Raw genomic sequence first — 23,928 nt, forward strand, 5'->3', positions numbered from 1 at the left:
TCAGAGCGGCAGCATCACTAAAGGTATTTTTTCGTCCCATCGTAAAGGCTGCCGCTCGACGGCGTTAGTGGCGTCAGCGATGGTGGAGCGGCGCGCGGTTGTTGTTTCTGATTGTTTTCGAAATTTTGAAAATCTTTGGTTTTTTTTAGTTTTAGAAAGACTTATTTAAATTTTTTAATTATTCTTCTGAATTATTCTCAAACCTAATTGTCATTTTGTCCAGACAATTTTTATGCTAATTGACGTTCACCGTATACCCACGGCGTCCTGTGGAACACATATGATGTGATGAATTTGTTTCTTCGTCTGATTATAATCATTGCGACTCCACACCTAGCGAATACATGTTTTTTTTTGTTTAAATGGAATGCCTAATCAGTTGCCAAAGTAAAAACTACAACATTTGAAGTTATTGGGGTTCGATAAAAAATAAATACCATCCAGCAGAGAAAGAGGGATTTCGAAACTCAGAGTAAACGATGGATCAGGCTTGCAGATCTGATACGGAATTATTCAAATAATTTTAATATTCTGGCCCGCTACCCATCATTCAAATTGCAACACAAAGCTGTTGACAATAATCATATCTATCTTTCAAGGCATGTAGAGGCTGGCACTGTTGAGTTCAGATATATTTTAAGTGTTAATTATAAAGTAGTTTCGTAATTATCCAAATATCGATTTTAAAAATCCGCACTGTCTCGCTGGATATTTAAGAGAGCGCTTTTAATTACCGAATAATTCCACATTGAGTGCAATAAATTCAAGAAAAAAAATCTGCTAGGAACTGAAGTGAACTGAGGCAAATTACCACTGCATCATGGCAACCCAACCAAGTCCGCAACTCAATTGCACCATCACATTCGGACAGGTTTGCACTTATCACCTGCAAATCATGTCCAGTAATGAATGATCGACGACCACGTCCGGTGCCGTTGGCGATCTAACAAACCCCATCGCCATGCCCGAAACTTCGCTTCGCACCGGCTCAATTAACCGACTTTTGGGTAAGAAATTTTCGAACCCTTCCAAGATTACATACACGCACACAGATTTATGACGCCTAAATGGTACTCTGGCAACGAAAAGTTGTCCATCGGCTCTGTTATTATCGCCGGACGACAGAGTGCCACAATCGACGGGGAATCCTTCTGGACCCCGAAATCGGATTCTGGTTCTGTGTCGCTGGGAACGCGCGTACAGATTGGGACTTCGTCGAAGGCCCTCGGCTCCCATAAGATAAAATTTATGACCCGAACATCGCCAGCCGCCGCCGCCGCCGCTGCCGCCATAAGGTGGAAACATGAAAACGACCTTTTATTGCACCTATCGCGCTCTATCGCCAGCGTCTAGCTATGTGTCATTCTTCGGCCATCACAAATCACAGAGGTTCAACATTCCTTTTGTGCTCGGCCAAAAAAAAGTCACAGGATAGTCCGAAAATTAACACGTTTCCCATTTCTCTCGACAATGGCAGGCGAGCGGTTTAGGCGGACCCGGGCCCGGGAGTCAAAAAAGACAGGAAACAGCCCAAATGGTAGGTAAAAGATGTATCGTTCACTGATTCGCTCTTGTTTTGTGCCTTCGGAATCCCAAATCGCAGCGATAACACAACAGAACAAACATGCGCTTCTGTTTCAATGTTTTCCTCTTTTTTGCTTCGCTTCCAGGGCCAGACAATAGAAAACTATGACTTTTCGGGAAGAGAGTCAAAAAATCACAAATAAGTTTGGTCAACAACAGACGACAATCCATCTTGCGAACTTAAGCAGCCTCGCACAGCTTCTCAGAAGGCTCCGTAAATTATGACGTTTTTTTTCCTATTTTGCAGGAAGACACATCAACGGACGACTTTCCAAATCTGTTTTGCAGATCTCGGCGAACAAAATCCGAAACCTTGCTCGAGGGGCAAGGCACTTGCTTTCAGAAATATGCAAATGTCACTCCGCTGGATGGCGAAGCGCACTCGATCTTCACTTGACAGCATTCGGTGCCACATAATATGTACTAGTGGAAGGAAATTGCTTCATTTACATCAGAAAGACGCGAGGATTGGCTTTGCGTAATTGCTTCATTTCGGAATGGGAAGACGACAGCAATGACGACGAGACGAGGCCTCGGTAAGTGCGTGCGAGTGCGAACTCTGTGAAATCGGGCGAACGTGGCGTGAGGCTAAGCCCGGTTTGGAATTGAGGTTTAGGGTACTTAAACTTGCGTGTTTCAACTTGATCCGATCAATAGCGGTGATGTCCCTCGTGGCACCGTTCGCCATAATTCGTGGGTCAGGGGGTCAACACTTTATAATACACCAAGGATAAAGACTTTTATGCCAATTGTTTGCTTAATTACTATGAACAAGTCATATTTTATGGCCAGAATTATAATAGCTAGTTGAACAGGTGCAGAGTTAAGCTCTGTACCTCCATACACCGCAAGAAGTCCTTTCAGAATATTTATGTAAAGCTCATTGTTTTAATGCGCACAACTTTCTATCACCTAAACGTTATTTTAACAGTGAAAAACTATCAATCGAAATCGGTGAATAGAATTCGATAATCGATTTTTGACGCCATTTTGAAATCCAAGATGGCGGACCAAAATTAAGGATAATGACAATTTCGTGGGGATCTATGTAGACCTGCGAACCGCCACGCCGTCGCCGCCGATAATTTTCTAGCGCCGCCGCTTCAGTCAACAAATAATCGGAGCGCCGCCGTATACAAATTTTACACGCCGCCGAATATTTTTCTACCACGCCGATGGCTATTAAAGGACTAGGTTAATGGCGTTTGTAGATTTTGTTAAAAGATCATTTTACTGGTAAGTTTCTATCCTATCAAAATACATATTTCCAGTTAAGTTTATATTACATTTGTCTATTTACAAGTATGCAGAAATTGTTGGATGGCGACCAACCAATAACTGGAAGTAACATTGAGCTAATTTAGCTAAACAGGGCGGACTCGACTATCCGGGGCTCGATAAACCGGAGAAAATGGCTCGATTATATCTGTTGTGACGGCCGAGAGTGATGTGCTCACAACAGTTAAACACTTTAATTAGTTATTTAAATACACTTTATTAAATTTCTTCAGCACCTCGTGCTCACACGTTTTTACACTTGTGTACCGTTATATTCTGACAGTCGTCTTGCTCGCGCGGATCAATGTGATTATAGTTTTCAAGGTATGCGCAAGCAAGGTAGGTTTAATGGTAGGTATATAATAGTAGCAGGGTAAGAATAACATAGAACTAGGATATAACACTTCTCCCCCTCGTAAGAAAAAGGAATTACACTTCAATATTTAGCAATTTTACAAATCCAATCTCTGAGGAGGTTTGATCACACGTCTGGATCGTCGTAACGGTGTTTTAGACTCCGACACAGCAGATTGGCTAGCCTCGGTAGCCGAAGAACTCTCCGAAACAGGAGCAGGATTCGATTCCGTTGTGGAATGGCGGCTAGGAACCACCGGTATTGTACCAGTAGCCTCCGCAACAGGTTCGGCAGCAGTAGAGACACAGTAGGGTTGGTTGACTCGTAGCATTCAATGAACACCTCACGCCTCGAAGGGTCCACCGGATCTCCCTGTTCCCAAATTCGTCCATCGTCCAATCGCACTGCATATCGTAGCTTCCCAACTTTCTCGACAATTCTTCCAAACTTCCACTTGCTGCTAGATAAAAAGCCACGCACTCGATCGCCGTCCAAGATCTGACGTACGACAATGTCCGCTTTGCTTGTAGGCTCATTTTTCGGCAACAACAGGTCAAGTCTCGAACGGATTTGTCAACCGAACACGAGCATTGACGGCGACTTCCCGGTTGATGGATGAATCATTTTACGGTAGGTTAGTAGTACGTTGCATAGCTCCAGATTCAGCTGGGACTTGGAGCACTTCAATGCCTTCAACTTTTGTTTGATAATCTGCACATATCTCTCAGCTTGGCATTCATTTTCAGAAACTGCTGAAAAGCCTCCGAAGTAAACTGGACTCCATGATTGCATCACCAGTACTGACGGAATGCCGAACTTACTGAAAATCTCACGGCACATGTTGACGGTTCTTTCGGCAGTGATTGATTTGCATATTTGGACATCCGGCCATTTGCTGAAGGCATCGACGTAGATGAAGCTCGTGCTGTAGACGTGCTCTCCGAAGATCTTCGAGATAGCTTGATTGTTGGTAAGCAAGGTGAACTTCCGACCGTAGATGTATTGGAAGAACTTATTCACAGCAAATATGATGTCGTATACCTCTTTATCCACCTGCATGTAGTTTTGTTGCACACGATTCAAGGTTTGTGAAGCAAATTGGATCGGCCGTTTAGATCCATCTGAATACACGTGGCTCAGCATCGCCCCTACCCCGTAGGGTGAAGCGTCCATAGCAAGCAGTAATGGCAGCTCAGGTGAATAGTGGACAAGGCAGCTGTCCGATTGCATCTGAATTTTCACCATTCGGAAAGAATCTTCGCACTGTTTGGTCCATCTGAACGGCATATCGTTTTTAAGCAGGTTGTACAGAGGGTACAGGACCGTACTCGCACCTGTCCTTATTCTCTCGTATTCCGTAATTCCTTTGAGGAACCCATTCGGAAATCCACCCGAAATTATTTCAAAAAATCTTCCAAAAATTACTACACTAATTCAAACCAGGAATTCCTATACGAATTTTTTCAACAACTCTTTCAGATTTTTTTTCGACAATTTCTCCAGGAAAGTAAAAATGATCTTATGACAAGCCCTATAAATAAATGAACTTACTGGAGGAATTCATGGTAAAAGTTCCTATGAAATTTCTGGACTTTACAGAAAGTTTTAAAGGGGTTCGAAAGAATTACTTCAAGACATTCCGAAGAAATGCTGCAGGATTTCCGGACGAACTTCCAGAGGAGCTTCTAAAAGAATTCCTGGAGAAAAAATCCGAAGAAATTCTTGAAGAAACTTTCTAAGGAATTCCTGGAAGAATTTTGATTGAACTTTTGTAGGAAATCCGGAAATACCTTTCCGAGGAAATCCTGGAAAAACTTTCTGAAGAATTCCTGGAGTAACTTCCCAACTAAAAAAAAAATTCTGGAGGAACTTTCGGAGGAATTCCTGGAGGATCTTCCGGAAAAATTCATGGAGGAACTTGCGAAGAAATTCCTGGAGGAACTTCCGAAGGAATTCCTGAAGAAACTTCCAGAGGTATTCCTGGAGAAACTTCCAGAGGAATTCTTTGAGGAACTTCCGGAGGCATTCCTGGAGGAACTCTTGGAGGAAATTCCAGAGGAACTTTTGGAGGAATGTTTGGAGGATTTCCTTCGGGAAGAATTCTTGGAGGAACTTTCTGAGGAATTCCAGGAAGACCTTTCGAAGAAATTCCTACAGGAACTTACAGAAGAATTCCTGGGGGAATTTCTTGATAAACTCCTGCAGGAGCTTCTTAAGAAACTTCCGGAGAAGTTCCAGGAGGAACTCCCGAAGATATTCCTAGAGCAGCGGTTCTCAACCTGGGTGTACCCCTGGCTTGTGGGCTGTGGACAACAGATCAAAAGCAAAAAAAAAACGTCGAATGAAAATTTCAATGCAATCTACTTGATCGAAACAAAATGTTGAATAATATGTTAAGAATATGCTTCCGAACTAAAATATTGAGTCGAAAGGTCCGGAAGCCACTATTTGAGAGGAATGAAGTTTTCTCGAAAAGCTCAGTTGCTTCTGTGCACGAGGGTTGGAAGATGCGGAAGCCTCCTTTCAAGAGTTTTGGAAGCCTCCTTTCAAGAAAGTCTGAATCTATCTTTCAAGACGTTCTGAAGCTTAGTTTTAAGAGACCCGGAAGCCTATTTTCAAGAGGCCCTAAAGCCTCCTTTCAAGAGGCTCGGAGCATCCTTTCAAGAGGCCCGGAGCCTCCTTTCAAGAGGCCCGGAGCCTCCTTTCAAGAGGCTCGGAAGCCCCCTTTCATAAGGCCTGGAAGCCTCCTTTCAAGAGGCCCGGAAGCCTCCTTTCAAGAGGCCCTAAAGCCTCCTTTCAAGAGGCTCGGAGCATCCTTTCAAGAGGCCAGGAAGCCTGCTTTCATGAGGCCCGGAAGCCTCCTTTCAAGAGGCCCGGAAGCCTGTTTTCAAGAGGCTTGGAAGCCTCCTTTCAAGAGGCTCGGAAGCCTCCTTTCAAGAGGCTCGGAAGCCTCCTTTCAAGAGGCTCGGAAGCCTCCTTTCAAGAGGCTTGGAAGCCTCCTATCAAAAGTCTTGGAAGCCTCCTTTCAAAAGGCTTGGAAGCCTCCTTTCAAGAGGCCCGGAAGCCTCCTTTCAAGAGGCTCAGAGCCTCCTTTCAAGAGGCTCAGAAGCCTCCTTTCAAGAGGCTCAGGAAGCCTCCTTTCAAGAGGCTCAGAGCCTCCTTTCAAGAGGCTCGGAAGCCTCCTTTCAAGAGGCTCAGGCCTCCTTTCAAGAGGCTCAGAAGCCTTCTTTCAAGAGGCTCAGCCTCCTTTCAAGAGGCTCAGAAGCCTCCTTTCAAGAGGCTCAGGAAGCCTCCTTTCAAGAGGCTCAGAAGCCTCCTTTCAAGAGGCTCAGAAGCCTCCTTTCAAGAGGCTCAGAAGCCTCCTTTCAAGAGGCTCAGAAGCCTCCTTTCAAGAGGCTCAGAAGCCTCCTTTCAAGAGGCTCAGAAGCCTCCTTTCAAGAGGCTCAGAAGCCTCCTTTCAAGAGGCTCAAAGCCTCCTTTCAAGAGGCCTCAGAAGCCTCCTTTCAAGAGGCTCAGGCCTCTTTTCAAGAGGCTCGGAAGCCTCCTTTCAAGAGGCTCGGAAGCCTCCTTTCAAGAGGCTCGGAAGCCTCCTTTCAAGAGGCTCGGAAGCCTCCTTTCAAGAGACTCTGAATCTATCTTTCAAGACGCTCTGAAGCTTCCTTTTAAGAGACCCGGAAGCCTCCTTTCAAGAGGCTCGGAAGCCTCCTTTCAAGAGGCTCAGGTCTCCTTTCAAGAGGCTCAAGTCTCCTTTCAAGAGGCCTGGAAGCCTCCTTTCAAGAGGCTCAGGCCTCCTTTCAAGAGGCTCAGGAAGCCTCCTTTCAAGAGGCCCTGAAGCCTGTTTCAAGAGGCTCAGGCCTCCTTTCAAGAGGCTCAGGCCTCCCTTTCAAGAGGCCTCAGAAGCCTCCTTTCAAGAGGCTCAAGTCTCCTTTCAAGAGGCTCAGGCCTTCTTTCAAGAGGCTCAGAAGCCTCCTTTCAAGAGGCTCGGCCTCCTTTCAAGAGGCTCAAGCCTCATTTCAAGAGGCTCAGAAGCCTCCTTTCAAGAGGCCTCAGCCTCCCTTTCAAGAGGCTCAGAAGCCTCCTTTCAAGAGGCTCAGAAGCCTCCTTTCAAGAGGCCTCAGAGCCTCCTTTCAAGAGGCTCCAGAAGCCTCCTTCAAGAGGCTCAGAAGCCTCCTTTCAAGAGGCCTCAGGCCTCCTTTCAAGAGGCTCAAGCCTCCTTCAAGAGGCCTCGGAAGCCTCCTTTCAAGAGGCTCAGAAGCCTCCTTTCAAGAGGCTCAAGCCTCCTTTCAAGAGGCCTCAAGCCTCCTTTCAAGAGGCTCAGAAGCCTCCTTTCAAGAGGCCTGGAAGCCTCCTTTCAAGAGGCCTCAAAGCCTCCTTTCAAGAGGCTCAAGCCTCCTTTCAAGAGGCTCCAAGCCTCCTTTCAGAGGCTCCAGAAGCCTCCTTCAAGAGGCTCAGGCCTCCTTTCAAGAGGCTCAGAAGCCTCCCTTTCAAGAGGCTCAGGCCTCCTTTCAAGAGGCTCAGAGCCTCCTTTCAAGAGGCTCAGAAGCCTCCCTTTCAAGAGGCCCGGAAGCCTCCTTTCAAGAGGCTCAAGCCTCCTTTCAAGAGGCTCAGAAGCCTCCTTTCAAGAGGCTCCAGAAGCCTCCTTTCAAGAGGCCTCAGAAGCCTCCCTTTCAAGAGGCTCAGAAGCCTCCTTTCAAGAGGCCCAGCCTCCTTTCAAGAGGCTCAGAAGCCTCCTTTCAAGAGGCCTCAGAAGCCTCCTTTCAAGAGGCTCAGAAGCCTCCTTCAAGAGGCCTCAGGCCTCCTTTCAAGAGGCTCGAGCCTCCTTTCAAGAGGGCCTCGGAAGCCCTCCTTTCAAGAGGCTCAGAAGCCTCCTTTCAAGAGGCTCAAGCCTCCTTTCAAGAGGCTCAGAGCCTCCTTTCAAGAGGCTCAAGCCTCCTTTCAAGAGGCTCAGAAGCCTCCTCCTTTCAAGAGGCTCGAAGCCTCCTTTCACGAGGCTCGGAAGCCTCCTTTCAAGAGGCTCAAAGCCTCCTTTCAAGAGGCTCAGGCCTCCTTTCAAGAGGCCTGGAAGCCTCCTTTCAAGAGGCTCAGAAGCCTCCTTTCAAGAGGCTCAAGCCTCCTTTCAAGAGGCTCGGAAGCCTCCTTCCAAGAGGCCCAGGAGCCTCATTTCAAGAGGCCCGGAAGCCTCCTTTCAAGAGGCCCGGAAGCCTCCATTCAAATGGCTCGGAAGGCTCCAATAGTCATGAAAGTCCTGTAGGAAGCTTGATCTATAAACTGACGGAGTGGTGAAAATTTCAGCCAATATAAATCCCGTTAGGTTTCAGGTCCATTTTTTCATATATGTTATGAGTTACGCTTTTTTTCATTCAGAGCAAAAAATAGGGGGTACCTCAATTAATGTAAAAGTTCGAAGGGGTACCTCTCAAAAAAAAAAGTTGAGAGCAGCCGTCCCAGAGGAATGTTCAAAGGCATTTCTTGATGAACTTCCCAACGAACTCTATGAGGAACATCCGAAGAAATTTCGGAGAATTTTTTATGCTTGAAATCAGTTCACGCCGAACCACGCAGCCATCGATTACCAACGGCGTCACACAGCCGCCGATAAATTTTCAATCGGTGCACAGCACTTGAGCAATAAAATCATGAAAAGTATTTAGCTCTTTTTTAATGGAATGTTTACAATGTCATAAGACGACTTTAATGCAATTCCATTTATTTCAACCACCTCGTATTACTTTTACATATACGTATTTCAACCTCAACTGTCGTCTTCAGTGTCAGAGAAACCTCGCGGTTAAAAACTAAGCAGCGAGGCGGCAATGTCGCAGTGGGGGATGTAATGCCAATAAGAAGAAGAAGAAGAAATACTAAACTCGTCTTACACTCCAAATAATTTAAACGTTGTTTCCACCTGAATTTTCAGGTACATTTTACGTGCACACGTAGCTGCAAATGCTTCAGAAAATTCAGGTGAAACTTACGTGTCCGGTGAATTATATCCAAAACTCAGGTAGAACTTACCTGATTTTCACGTAGAATGAAATTTTTATCGGAAAATCAGGTAAAAGTTACGTGAAAAGCTGGAAAAAATCTACGTATTTTTTCAGGTGGAAAGAACGTGCAGATTTTTTGGGTGTATGACAGTGAATAAAATCATTCAATATGGATGTCCATCATTCGTTTTGGAATCCAAGATGGCGGACCAAAATTAAGGATAGTGGCAATTTCGTGGAGATCTCAGCAATAAAATCATGCAATGTGCTCGATGAATAAAATTCGATAATCGATTTTTGACGCCTTTTTGAAATCCATGATGGTTGATCGAAATTCATGTAGCAATTTCGTGGTGATTTCTATTGAAGTAAAAAGGCGCTGTGGTGCATAGATGTAAGCTCAGTGAGGCCTAATGGGCGAAAGAGCTTAAAAAATGGATGACATGTGATAAAAACAGACCTTCTGTTGAATTAAAAAAAATGATCATATTGCATTTCTGGATTGCCCAAACGCCGAATTGTGCTTGGAACTTTTTTTTTGTTTTTGACAGAGGTTTCCTCAAATGTAGTTGCGAATATTGCGGATTGTCATTCCGAGCGATATTTTGCCTAAAATTCATTATGAAGGTCACTCGAAACATGTTTGTCTCCAAACAACACGATGCCGATGAGATTTCATTGCCTTTTCTGATATCTTTCTCTAATACGATTTCATAACACTGGGATCACCTCATGTAAGCCAAGAATATCACTGCGCTGCAGAAATAATCAACAGGTCATCAACACTCAACCTGGCAACACTGTTGCAATCTTCCCAACATTTTGATTAACTTGTTATCGGCGCTCTCGTGATACCATCACCGCTTCAATTATCACCGAACATTCCGATGTCGCCGTTGATTGTCATCCTCTGATGATCCGCTAAAAGGGGTCGTCGCAGAACGAATCAATTGACTTGGGTTCATCCTGACTGTTGCATCCATGCATCGAACGTGGCTTCTGCTGCCGTTCTTGATTAAATATTTGTTCAATCTTGCCGTGCATCCCGACCGGGTACGTTCGATCGTTCGTTCGCCACCAACCAACCGGCTAACAAACTGACATTGATGGAATAAGGAATGGGAATACAAGAAAAACCATCCGTGATGTAGAAAAAAAGCAACGAAGGCAAACATCTTTATAGCCAGAGCATCAATCAAACGCTGGTGCTGCTGCTGGATTCAAGGTCTCAGATTGAGAAGATGAGTTCGTTTCTTTTGTTTTCGTTCGATTGTACACACACCCGTTATTATTCAACGAAAGACCAGTTTTTTTTGTCAAAGCTTACTTGGGATCCCACGGGCCATGGCCATTGTTGTTTACATTTTTTCGCAGCCTAACCAACCAACGGTGGGGTGACACTGATGATGACAGTTCTTTTGTCTTGTTAATTAGTTGAATTTGTTTGTTTTACAACTGCTGTGCTGTTCCTATACAGTTGAACCTGATATTGAACTCACACCTCTTCCACGATGTCGGTTGAGCGAGTGCCATCAGAGCTGTCAAAGTTTGCGCAAAAGTAAACAAACACCTCATCGTTCGTCGAGTGCCAACCAGCCAACGAGTGAAGCGAACTCGACAAAACGGACCAGCTGGAAAAAGAGCGAAAAATTGTCTGTTGCCGTTGTGGGCCTGTGGCCTGGGTAGCCGTGTTGCAGCAGTCAAATCAAACACCATAAAATAAACACATAATTATTATTTATTCTAGGCAGTCGGAGAGTTGACTGACGAGATGTTCCCGTGGTAGAAACATTTGTTTTCCACCTTTCTTTACTCCGCCCTCATTCTGCAGCCACGAATTGCGCCGGATTGTTTCACTTTTATTTGCAACCCAAATATTTAAATTTAAGTTGCCGTTGTAGTAATTCAGAGGTAAACAGACTGACGAACTGGCTGGATGAATGCGTACCCCTCGAGGTGGGTTGTTTGTTGACAGCAAATTATGCGGTCTCAAGCCAGGCGGATTTGTTTACCTCTGACAAATTGCACCCATTTAGACTCTCAATTCGTCTTCCAACGGTTCCAAATTTATTTACTTTTGCGGATTTTGGCCATTGTTTACGCTTTTACTTTTGTTCGTTGGAAATCTGATAGCGCTTGAAAAGTAATTTAATTATAAAATCCAGAGCAAGCCGGAGTTTAGATCTGACGTGTGATCATAGCCATGATCTACAGACAGTACACTCAATGACCTTTTCAAATTAACTACCATACCCAAGGTTGACATAAATGGAATTTATAAGAAACGATACAATTTATACTATCAAAGGAGATCAACAGGAAGCAGCCTTGCGAACAAAAACCTCGTTTCAATGCTACTTCTACAATGTAGTTGATCCCTCACAAGTCTCCCAAGCTTCTCGTATCCCAACAACTCGGGGAAACCTTCAACTCATGCTGAAAATCAATCAATCAAATCAATAGTCGATCGATCGAACGGCCGAGTCGATCCTCCTCGGGGTTGAGACGATTGGAACTAAGTGACGATATACATTTTATCTCGGCCCGGTTGGTTTTTGTGTCTGCATTCGCAGTTCCTTTCTTCCCGCGGCTACTCACATGGGATCCCACCTTTCTCCTCACCTTGAAATAATTCTCTTTCTTCAACGTTCCTCCGCTGCTGCTGACTTGGTGGCGTGCTCAACGATGATGGCGGCGATGATACAGCCACTTGTACGATCGATCGGACCCGCTGATGATGATGGAAGAATGAGGCGAAAATCATTTATATTGTAATTATATTAGGTGAAATTACTATTTTCACATCGCGCCCAGTCAGACCTTTGTGCTGTCGTTGTTGTTATTGTTGTTGGATTGGAAGTGTATGTGATTTGATTATCACAGCATGATGAGCAGGTTTTTTCCCCTCTTTTCTTGATACAATCCAATTCCATTTCGGATCTACCGGCACCGACCGGCAGCCGGCAACAACAGCCTTGTGAACACCCATAATTGAAGGTGAAAAGATAAAGACATCAGCGGCCGATCGCTGCTGGGGTGTTCCATCAAGGAGAGATCGGTCGATTAGGCGGTGATCGCCTGCAGGCTATGCCCGGAATCGTAAAATTCCTGTACCAGGTGCAAAAGAGTTGGCAGACGGGGATACGCTTGATCCAGCTGTGATATGCTCCGTATGTATTGGATATCGCTTGTGCCAATTGGGTCCTAATCTATTTTTGGTATATTTATTATTTATTTAATCAGACTAAGGCCGAAGTGGCCTGTGCGGCATATAAGAGTCTTCTCCATTCGGCTCGGTCCATGGATACACGTCGCCAACCACGCAGTCTACGGAGGGTCCGGAGAATCATCTTCCACCTGATCGATCCATTTGCCTCTTGTGCCCGTCGGATCGTTGTCAAGAACCATTTTCACCGGGTTACTGTCTGACATTCTGGCTACGTGCCCGGCCCACCGATCCGTCATCCGATTTTCGCGGTATGAACGGTGGATGGTTCTCCCAGCAGCTCATGCAACTCGTGGTTCATTCGCCTCCTCCACGTATCGTCCACCATCTGCACCCCACCATAGATGGTACGCAGCACTTTCCTTTCGAAAACTCCCAGTGCGCGTTGGTCCTCCACGAGCATTGTCCAGGTCTCGTGTCCGTAGAGGACTACCGGTCTAATGAGCGTTTTGAAGATTATCAGTTTCGTACGGCGGCGAACTCTATTCGTTCGGAGCGTCTTGCGGAGTCCAAAGTACGTACAATTTTCAGCCCTGCGTCTCCGAATTTCTCTGCTGGTATCATTTTCGGCAGTCACCAGTGAGCCCAAGTACACGAATTCGTCACCACCGATGCAAACTCGCGGTGGGTGGCTCACATTGTCTTCTCTTGAACCTCTTTCTATTATTACTTCGTCTTCGACGTTTTGATGGCTAGTCCGATCCGCTTAGCTTTCCTCTTCAGTCTGATGTAGGCTTCCTCCATCTTCTCAAAGTTACGTGTCATAATATCTATGTCGTCGGCGAAGCAAAATAGCTTGACGGACTTGAAAATAGCTTGAATTGAAAATTGTACCACTCGTGTTAATCCCTGCTCTTCGTATCACCCCTTCCAAAGCGATGTTGAATAGCAGACACGCAAGACCATCGCCTGCGCGTTTCGAAGGGACTCGAGAATGCCCCTGAAACTCGAACTACGTATATCACCCGATCCATCGTCGCTTTGATCAACCGTGTCAGTTTATCCGGAAATCCGTGTTCGTGCATTAGCTGCCATAGCTGGTCCCGATCGATTGTATCATATGCGGCTTTGAAGTCGATGAATAGATGATGTGTGGGCAGGGTACGTTGTATTCGCTGTATTCCTGCAGTACTTGGCGAATGGCGAACACCTGGTCCGTGGTGGAGCGTTCGCCCATAAAATCCGCCTGGTACTACCTCACGAACTCGCTTGCAATTGGTACTAGTCGACGGCATAACATTTGGGAAAGTTCTTTGTAGGCGGCATTCAGCTATGTGATTGCGCAGTAGTTGCTACAATCGCCCTTTTTGTAGATGGGAGACACAACACCTTCCATCCACTCCTGCGGCAAAACTGCAGCCTGCCAATCTTGGTAATTACCCAGTGCAGCGCTCTAGCCAGTGCCTCACCACCGTGTTTAAATAGCTCTCCTGGTAGTTGGTCAACCCCAGGGGCTTTGTTGTTCTTCAGCCGGCCAATCTCCTCCTGGATTTCCTGGAGATCCGGAGCCGGTAAAAATATGTCCTGCGCGCGTTCTCCCAAGTCCATCACCATACCGCCATTTTCGTCTGCCATATCGCCATTCAGGTGTTCTTCGTAGTGCTGCCGCCACCTTTGGATCAACTCGCGCTCGTTCGTAAGAAGGTTCCCGTTTATGGTACAGTTGCTCCGTTTCTTCGCGGTCTCGATTTTACGGCTGGCGCTTTTTCCTCCGGAAAATCAAGTTTTGTCTGTTACGTGCCCGTTTATATCGTGCCTCGTTCGGCCTCGTGCAGTGTTGCAGCAATCTCGCCCATGCTGCATTCTTCTCTTCCACTAACTGCTCACATTCGCCGTCATACCAGTCGTTTCTCTGATCTGGGGGCACCGTGCCAAGTGCAGCGGTTGCGGTGCTACCAATGGCGGTTCGAATATCTCTCCAGCCATCTTCACGAGACGCTGCGCCTAGCTGCTCTTCGGTTGGGAGTGCCACTTCCAGCTGCTGCGCGTATCCTTGGGCTAGTCTACCGTCTTGTAGCCGTCTAATGTTAAGCCGCGGCGTCCGACTTCGACGCGTGTTGTACACCGTCGAGAGTTTTGAGTACAGGCATTGTTGAGTACGGCCCTGCCGTACATGCGCACCTTCTCATCCACGTCCCGCAGTGGGCATCCATCGTATGTCTGCTCCAGCTGTGCATAGAACGCTTCTTTCTCGTCGTCGGGTCTCCCTTCGTGTAGGCAGTGCACGTTGATGATGCTATAGTTGAAGAAACGGCCTTTAATCCTCAGCTTGCACATCCTTGCGTTGGTTGGCTGCCACCCAATCACGCGTTGGCGCATCTTACCCAGCACTATGAAGCCGGTTCCCAGCTCGTTGGTGGTGCCACAGCTTTGGTAGAAGGTAGCCGCCCGATGCCCGCATTTCCACACTTTCTGTCCTGTCCAGCAAATCTCCTGCAGCGCCACGACGTCGAAGTTGCGGGGATGTAATTCATCGTAGATCATCCTGTCGCAACCTGCGAAACCTAGCGACTTGCAGTTCCATGTTCCAAGCTTCCAATCGTGATCCTTTATTCGTCGCCTAGGTCTTTGCCGATTATATCGAGTCGCATTATCTCTTATATTGTTCGTAATTATTGGTTTTCCATGCGGCTTATTGGGCCTGCGCAAACCTCCTGTCTCGCCGGAGGGCCGTCGTGTCAGGGCTGTTTAGCGTCCCACCTAACACCAGGACTTGGGCTTGTGCGCTTTGAGCGGCACACGGTCGCTTTGGCGGAGCCTACTTGCGGATACATGTAGCTTTTTATAGAGGTTTAACAGGGCCCACTGGCAAACCCCACCACATCCTAGGCAGGCGCCACAACTCGCAGATGGCCTGGCGTTGATGAACGATAGCATCGAGGAATTTGGAGTTTTGTTATTCCAGGAAGAGCTTCACACCAAGTTTTCAAAATGTTGATCGTTAATTTTCTCGTCCCATCCGATTGAGGAGCGCCATATTTCTTGAAGGAGTGTCTTCAGAATCATCAGAAAGTGGCCAATAAGGCCCAGCGGGTCGAAGACCATCATCAGTGTTCGCAGGACTTCGTCGGCCGACGGCTTCCCAAAAGAAGAGTTTCGTGCATGCGGTTCGAGATCTTAAACGTAAATTGATCTGAAGCTGTGTTCCACCACATTCCGAGAATCTTTTCAACCGGGTTTTCTAGGCTGATGAAGGTTCGCCCAACTGCTCCAGTACAGTGGGAGAATTAGATGTCCAGTTTCGGATTTCGAATCCAGCCGATGCATGTATTTTTCGTACATCTAGTGTAAGCTGAATTGCTTCTCCCTCATCCTCGACACTCAAAAGCATATCATCGACGTAGTGTCGCTTGATGATTGCTTCAACGGCTGCCGGGTTATCTTGTTGGAATTTGCGTGCGTGCAGGTTTTTTACATACTGCGCGGTACTCGGTGAGCAGCAGGCTCCAAACGTCATGACCTGTACGATGTAGGTGTTTGGGTCTACGTCAGTTGCGTTGTCTTTCCAAAAGAACCGCTGACAGTGCTGATCAGCTTCACGTATATGAACCTGGTGATACATTTCCCTGATGTCACCACAGACTGCAATCTTGTATTCCCGGAACTGAATAAGCACCGACAGCAGTGAAGTCAGCAGGTCTGGCCCTTTGAGCAGTACACTGTTCAGGGAAACCCCATGTACGGTGGCTGCGGCATCCCAAACGAGTCTGGTTTTTCCGGGTTTGTTCGGGCTCACTACTGGGAATATTGGTAGATACCATACTCGAGAACGCTCTGCTTTAACCTCTTTGTCCGACGGCTTCCGGATATAACCTTTTTCTACGTGATCCTCTATCTCCGCTTTAACCGCATCCGCTAATATTTTGTCGTTTCTCATTCTTCGTTCTAGACAGTCCCATCTCTTCAGTGCCATCATTCTGCTATCTGGATGTCGGATTTTGTCGTACTTCCAAAGAAGTCCAGACTCGTATCGCCCAGATCGGTATTTCGTAAAAGACTCCTGCGATTGAGGAAGTTTGTTCGGGATAACAATCCCAAGGCTGTCAAGCGAGAAGAAGTCTTTCACTACTTGATGAAGGTTTTCTCCGACGTACTGGTTACACTGGCAAACATGGAGGGAATGAAAGTTTACGGAATGTACGATCGTGTCGTCGGGTGCACAACTCCCATAAATGGTCCAGCCGAGTCGTGTTTTGACGGCTATCGGCTCATGCGGCCGACCTTCCTGGCTTTTCAGCGGATGGCCAAGGTTGAGGTTGTCAAGTCCTATTAGAATCCTAGGAAGGCTTACCCTTTGTGAAGAATTTTCCAAACGCTGTGAACCTCCAGTCCACTTCAGGCACAAGGGTGTTCTTGGTCCTTTCACGCCTAATTCTTCCGCCAGATTTTGCTCCATGATGGAAAGTTCGGAACCATCATCGATAAACGCGTAGGTTTCTACGGCATTTGCTGGTCCATGGAGAATCACTGGTAGAATCCGGAAGAGAAGTTTAGACTGGCTCTGGTGGATGTTGCAGCTCTGTTGGGTTGCCTCCGTTGCCCCGGAATTTTCTGTTGCCGTTGTTGACGCATTTGCTTGTTGTCTTTCGGAGCCATGAAGAAGAGGGTGATGTAGATAAGTGCAACCATTCGTGCCGCACGCCTTCTGCTGTCTACACGAACCGTTGTGCTTTCGCAAACATTTTCGGCATAATTTGCACTCACGTACGGCGGCCCACTTCGAATCGTAGCTGAATTCTTAATAGCGCTTACATTTCGCAATGTTCTAGCAAGTACCTTTATAGATTGGACACTGTTTTGTCCACTCACTGGAAAGCAATTGCTTGTTCTGCGGTGGTGCAGTGAGCTGCCTGCTAATTGTTTGGCTTGCCTCTGAATGTACGTTCAGGAAGCCATCTTTTTTGTTGACTCTAAGCCTATCATTGCTGCACGAGGCCATAACCGCACTGGTATCCTCCGCTGACCAGTACATCCAGGTGCTGAAGTCTAGCAAATTCGGATTTGGTGTATTTCTGGAATATTTTGCCCAATCGAGCTTCAAAGACGACGGAAGACGTTCCACTAATTCGTATCGCAACGAAGCGTTGTACACGAAATCATTCCTCCACAGGCTTGAATCGTCGCGACCAAATTCTCTACGGTTAGTGCAAAGTTGACTACCATCTCGAGCAATCGTTTCTGATCTGCGGTACAGCATCTTTAGAGTTGATATCACTCCGACAACGTTGGATGGATGCAGTAAACGGCATCTAACTGCTTCTAATGCCCTCCCTTTCAAACATTTCCGAAGACGAAGCATGTTTTCTTCGTTTGAGTATCTGCACATTTGAGTAGAGCTGTTGAAAAACCGAAAAAATAGAGGCCAGTCCTCTGGGTTTCCGTTGGAGTCTGGAAGTTCCTTCGGGACCGCTTGGCACGCCGCCAGTTGACTCCGGTTGAGAATGCAGATTGTCTCATTGCCTGAGAACTGCGTACGTTGTACGAGTGGATCATGTTGATCGTGGTACATTGGAGTTGACCTTTGCTCTAGAACGAACTGGCTTTTTTGGAACAGAGTTTCTCTCCTCTGAGTTTCACCTCTAGCGAGGTGAAAATGCTTTGGGAAATTACTTCGATTTGAAGAATATCGAGTAAGGGAGGTATCGACTTACGGAGGTAACGCAGTATGCCAAATTTAAGGGACTTTGAATTTCATCGAGTAAGAGAAGATATCGAGTTACAGAACATTGAGTTAGAGAGAGTTCACTGTATTATCAAACATTTCTCCATACATGGGCGCAGCCCAGGGGGCCGTCGCCCCCCTAAATTGTGGAAAGATTGAACGGGTACTGAAATGAATTCCCTCAAACATGTGCACTTTACAATCCAATCATATACAGAAATAGGTGGTTGAAATTCAAAAAATTCCCAAAACTTATTAGGACATTCAGTATCTATAATATATGAAAGTTCAAAACAACTCGAAACATTTCGGGCTCAAAAATTCTCCTTTAAATCCTTCTAGAAGCTCCCATGGGAACTTCTAAATTCCTCCGGAAAGTTATCCACAAATACCTCTGAAAATCGTTCGAAAATTCTTCTCATGTAATTGTAATTCCTCCTTATCTAGAAACCCCCCACTAATTGTTTTTAGGAAATTCACGAGGAAATTCCTTGAAGATATCTTTTCTTCTCTCCAAGATTTACTTCTAGATATTTCTTCGGCTATTCTCTCTTCAGGAAGAATCCGGCATTTGCTTCAGGCATGCATCCGCAGAGATTTTCTTCAGCAATTAATCTGGGAATACTTTCTGGATTTCATCTGGGAATTTCTGCATTAATTCCTCCTGGTATTTTTCTGGGAATTCCTTCAGATATTTTTTCGGAAATTCCTTTAGGAACTTCTCTAAGAATTATTTCAGGACTTCCATGTGGGAATTCCTCCGGAAGTGCTTATGGGAGTTCCTCCGGGAGTTCTTCCAGGAGTTTTTCCAAGAAATTCTCCGGTAATACCTCCAGGAACTTTACAAGGAATTCCTGGACGATATTTGGCAGGAGTTGCACGGGAAATGGAATTTTGGAAGTTCCTTCAGAAATATTTTTTCTCTTCCTCTAGGGTATTCCACCGGATGTTCCTCTGAAGTTCCACCAGTAGTTCCTTCGGGAATTCAATCAGGCTTTCTTCCAGGAATTTATTTAGCATTTCTTTAGGCATTTATCTACAAATTCCTCCAGAAGTTTTTCGGAGAATTTCTCTGGGAGCTCTTACGGGAATTCCTCCGGGAGGTTCTCTTAAGAATTCTTCCAGGAGTTCCTCCTGGAATTCTTACGGAAGTTCCTTTGGGAGTTCATCCTAGAGTTCTTACAAGAGTTAGCCTTTGATTCCTCTGATAATTTCTCCGGAAATTCCTATAGAAAATCCCCCGGGAGTTCCTCCGGAAATTACTCTGGGAGTCCCTCCGGGAGTTCCTTTTCAGAGAAACACCCGGAGAAACTGTAGGTGAAACTCCCGGAGGATTCTCGTAGAAACTGCTGGTGGATCTCCTGGAGGAATTCCAGAAGGAACTGCCGGAGGAGCTCCCGTAAGATCTCCTGTAAGAGCTCCCGGAGGAATTTCAGGAGGAACTCCTAGAATAATTCCTAGAGGACCTCCCGGATGAGCTCCCAAAGAAACTATCGGAAGAACTTCGAGGAATTTCCAGCTTAATTTCTGAAGAAAGTCTAAATGATTTCCTGAAAAAGCCTGAATAATTTCCTGGAGTAGCTTCTGGTGGAACTCCCGGAGGAATTTCCGGAGAAACTCCCGGATGAATTGCTGGTGGAATTCCGGAGGAACTCTCGAAGAAATTTTCTGGAAGAATATCTGAAGAATCTCCCGGGAGAATTTTCAAACGAACCCGGGGAAACTACCAGAAGCATTCTCGGAAACAAGAGAATTCATCTTATAGACAAATCTAGTCTAGCTGAAACCTTTGTTGGGGTTTGTAGCTGGACCATCATCATCATCAGAGGACCTCCCGGAGAATTCCCTGAGGAGCTTGCAGAGAAATTGTCGGAGGAGCTTCTGGTGGCAAATCTATATAAATTCCTGAAGAAGCCTAAATAAATTCCCATTCCGCCGAAATTCCCGGAAGAATTTTCAGAGGAACTGCCGATAGAACTACCGGAATAATTCTCGAAAGAAATCCTAGAGAAATTCTTGGTGGAAATGCCGGTGGAACTCCTGGAAGAATTCCAGGAGGAATTTTCGGAGAAACTCCTGGAGGATCTCCCAGTGGAAATCTTGAAGTTTCCACCGGAATTCTTTCAGGATTTCATTGCGAATTAATCTAGGAACTCCTCCGAAGATTCCATTTTTGATTTGATTTTCGGTATAATTTCTGTATAAATTTCCGGTGGAATTCCTGGAGAAATTCTTTGAAATTTTCACAAGAAATTATTCGAAACAATTCGCGGAAAATTTTATGGAATTTACACAAGAAATTCGAAGATTTTTCGTGAATTTCTTAGGAATGGTTTCTGCGGAATTTCCACGGAATAATCTTATTCTTATTTAAAATTATTTGAATTATTGCAGGGAATTCTGCAGAACTTATAAAGAAGTTTGGGAAGATTTTCTTAAAGTAAATAATGGTGGAATGTTCGGATCAATTCCCGGCAAAATTTATGGTGGAATTCCTGAAGACACTGCCGAAGAAGTTGCTGAAGGCATTCCTAAAGAATCCCTGATAGAATTTCGGATAGAATGCCAGGAGCAATTGTCGAAGGAATTCCTGAATAAAGCTTGCATATTGATTTTTCTGCCTATTTTATAATAAATATTATTTCAGAGAGGATTTCTCGCTTAACTTTTCAAACATTTTTTCATGAATTAATTTGAATAGCGCAATCAACAGAACAAAATGAAAGCTATTGATTGCGCTATTCAAATTAATTCATGAAAAATGCTACTTAGGTCCTTTTGAAAAGTTAAGCGAGATTTGTTTAGAAATTCAGATGTATGGTTCTAGTTTTCTTAAGCTTATGGAAGAATGCAGGATTTTTATAATAATTGTTATAGCCAATTTAATATTCTTTCTGAATACTAAGTTCGTTAATATTTTTCTCACTTTATTTTAAAATATCTTATGAGCAATAAATCACGCATTTTCAAATCCATTATTGTTTCAATCATTATTGTTTCGATTTGGTTTGGATTTGGTTTCATGTGTTAATATTCATGTGTTTTATAAAACTACTATAAAATTACGATTTGGAAGACCAAAAGTTGGCCCCCTTCTCGAAATCCTGGCTACGCCCATGTCTCCATAGACTAACAGTTATAACACTCGAGAAATTCTTATCATTCACTGATTTACTGGTTAAAAAAATCATTAGTTGGCAAATAGATCACTCATGGCGCGCACATCGGATTTGCTCGAGTTTTACGTTAGTGAAAACAACAGATGTCGTTAGTGTCTTTACGACGATAAATTTGATGATTGAATGTTGAATGTGTTATGTCTGTTTGTCTGTGATTTCTCCATTAACGGAAGGAGTTCATCAATGAAAGGTGATAAGTACGAGGTGACACCCAATGGTTTGTTTTTTTTTTCATGGAAAATTTTAATAACCATAGACTTAATTGACCTTTCCCGTAAAAAATCGTATCTCGTTTTATTGTCTCCATATTTTTTACGGCTCTAAGTAGGGGGAAAGACGGCTTTGGCAGGTTTTGTTCTATTATTGGCAGGGGGGTTTTTGTCGACCAAATTTTATGAAATTTGGCCACAATATTCTTTGATATGCAAAGAATGTTTAGGCTAAATTTGAGCCTAGTCAGTCATAAAAAAAACCCCTGCCAATAATAGAACAAAACCTGCCAAAGCCGTCATTGCCCCTATTTTTAAATTTAAAACAAAAAATCAAAAATTGCTGTTTTTCAAAAATGACCTAACATTTGCTCAATTTTGAACGAACATCGGGTGAATTTTTCAGGCCAGTTCACAAGTGCAGCACTATTTCGGTTTTTGTTTTCAATTTTTGAAATAGTTGGAGGCTTCAAAAAATATGTGTTCTTTGTCAAAGTTGACTTTAAATATGCTAAAGAATCGATTGAGACAAGCTGCAAATTTGTCGGGAACGGTCAATTTGTGACATACCGTACACATTGCAAAGGATTGGTCTTTTCAACTTTTATGAATTGGATTTCATCCATGTTGACGTTAAACCTAATATAAGTGTCCTCCAAAATGTACTTGAAACGGTTGTTCAGACAAACCCCCAAGCCTTGATGCCAGTATCTTCCACCAGGTACGTCGAAATCACTAGTATTTTGAGGAGTTGCCAGCAATATTCGTGGATCGGAGGCAGATCATTAGCTCGATATTAGTTTTTATAACTCACAGGAGACCTATTATGGCTTGATGGCTAATATTTTGTTCAATTGCCCATTTCCGTAATGCTTCTTCAATTCATTCACTTTAGAAGTTTGATTCAGGCTCGAGTACTTCTGATATACGATCGATTTCCTCTCCCGTCAACTTATAAGATAGTGAATCACTAATATCATCCCCTTCTCTGCTACGATCGTCATCTTTTCATTATTTCGCAAAACAGAATACCTTTCGATAATGTAATTTCTTCAGCATATTTCCAATCCATCGTTAAGTGATAGGGGAGGATCTCTTTCATTATGTTCAGCTATTGACACCATTAACCAGTTCAATCAAAGTTAATTCCCTATATTCCGGGGATTAGACCACCCGACTTGGACATTAATTTACAATGTTCCGAAAACTCATATGTGAATATGTACATTATGTGGGAGATAATGATTTGAAAAATGTATTGGAAGGAGTACTGAGGGTCGTGGGTTCGAGTCCCATCGAAGGGAAGTGGTTACCTCCAATACATTTTTCAAATCATTATCTCCCACATTCATAATGTGGAACACCATTAACCAACCATTGTTGCAACTGCTCAGTTAATATAAACCAAAGTTTAAAAAATAGTGTTGGCCAGGAATATAAAAATGATTTTTTTTTATGATAACCTTATTCTCTGTATTGCAGTTCTGTGTCTGTTCACCTCAGCCGATGAACCTGTCATTCCCTTCGGAAAAGTATACTTACGAATCGCACCACATTGCTAACCGGAAAGCACATCGCCGAAATAAATCTATTTCGATTCGACGACACGGTTCTGACATGTGCGCGCTGGCCCCTACGGCAGCATGCGACCTGATCCGAAACGGAAATTAACATCCAAAGAATTCGAACCACTGCTCGCTGGCAGCATACGACAGTGTGAAAACAAACACATAAATCTAATCTAGTTCGTCGGATTCATTTGTCATCCCGCGGCTCGTTTTGGTGTGTTCTTTTTTTTTCGGCTATTTGGAATCACATTTCCTGTCATTGTGGCCGGAAAGAAAGTTTAGAAACATGAACGATCGCCGTAGCCCATGGCAGAGGTGGCACGAACGAGCAGGTTTGATTCCAGCATCATAAGATGGAAGGCCGTTGTACTTTCAAATCAAGACAGTCTGTCAGTCTGTTACCTTCTAGTTCGGTGTGAATTAAACAAACTCCGTATCAGGGCAAAAACTAAGCATTTACCGGAAAACATAACCTCAATTAACCGAAACTGCTCCTTCGACAACGTAAATCTTTCACGCCATCTCTCGACGGACAAGGGACTGGCTGCCGCGGGTTCAGACGCAACGCTGAAAACAAAACAAAAACAAAGCAGGCGAAAAGCTGTCTCATCTCGTTTACTAGTCCAACCAGGCTTGACAGTTGAACGATAAAAACGTTAATTATCTTACTACAAGATTGAACATTTCAATTAAATTATAAAATCGATATAAATGCAACGGGCCAAGAGGGTAGCAGCGGCTCTTCTAGGTGTAGGCACTTTGGACTGAACCCCCCGGATGGTCCCCATTAACCGTATCAAGCCCAGCGACTAGCGTGCGTGAAGGGCAACAACAAGAAGACGAACGATCGCGCTCGAACGAAACGAGGCAAAAAAAAACA

The 23,928-nt window shown here is 44.7% G+C and overlaps 1 protein-coding gene and 1 long non-coding RNA gene across 3 annotated transcripts in view; one reads left to right on the top strand and one right to left on the bottom strand.

Moving 5' to 3' along the window:
- LOC134202397 (transcriptional activator cubitus interruptus) overlaps nucleotides 1–23,928 on the bottom strand; it is a 392,836-nt gene that overhangs the window by 296,634 nt on the left and 72,274 nt on the right. The gene's annotated exons all lie outside the window — the stretch shown is intronic.
- Nucleotides 1,375–23,046, top strand: LOC134223325 (uncharacterized). The gene is made up of 3 exons (XR_009982540.1): nucleotides 1,375–1,537; nucleotides 1,832–2,120; nucleotides 22,963–23,046. It is a non-coding gene; the product is annotated as an uncharacterized LOC134223325 (long non-coding RNA).

Source organism: Armigeres subalbatus, chromosome 1 (assembly GCF_024139115.2).
Source record: "Armigeres subalbatus isolate Guangzhou_Male chromosome 1, GZ_Asu_2, whole genome shotgun sequence".
Taxonomy (NCBI): domain Eukaryota; kingdom Metazoa; phylum Arthropoda; class Insecta; order Diptera; family Culicidae; genus Armigeres; species Armigeres subalbatus.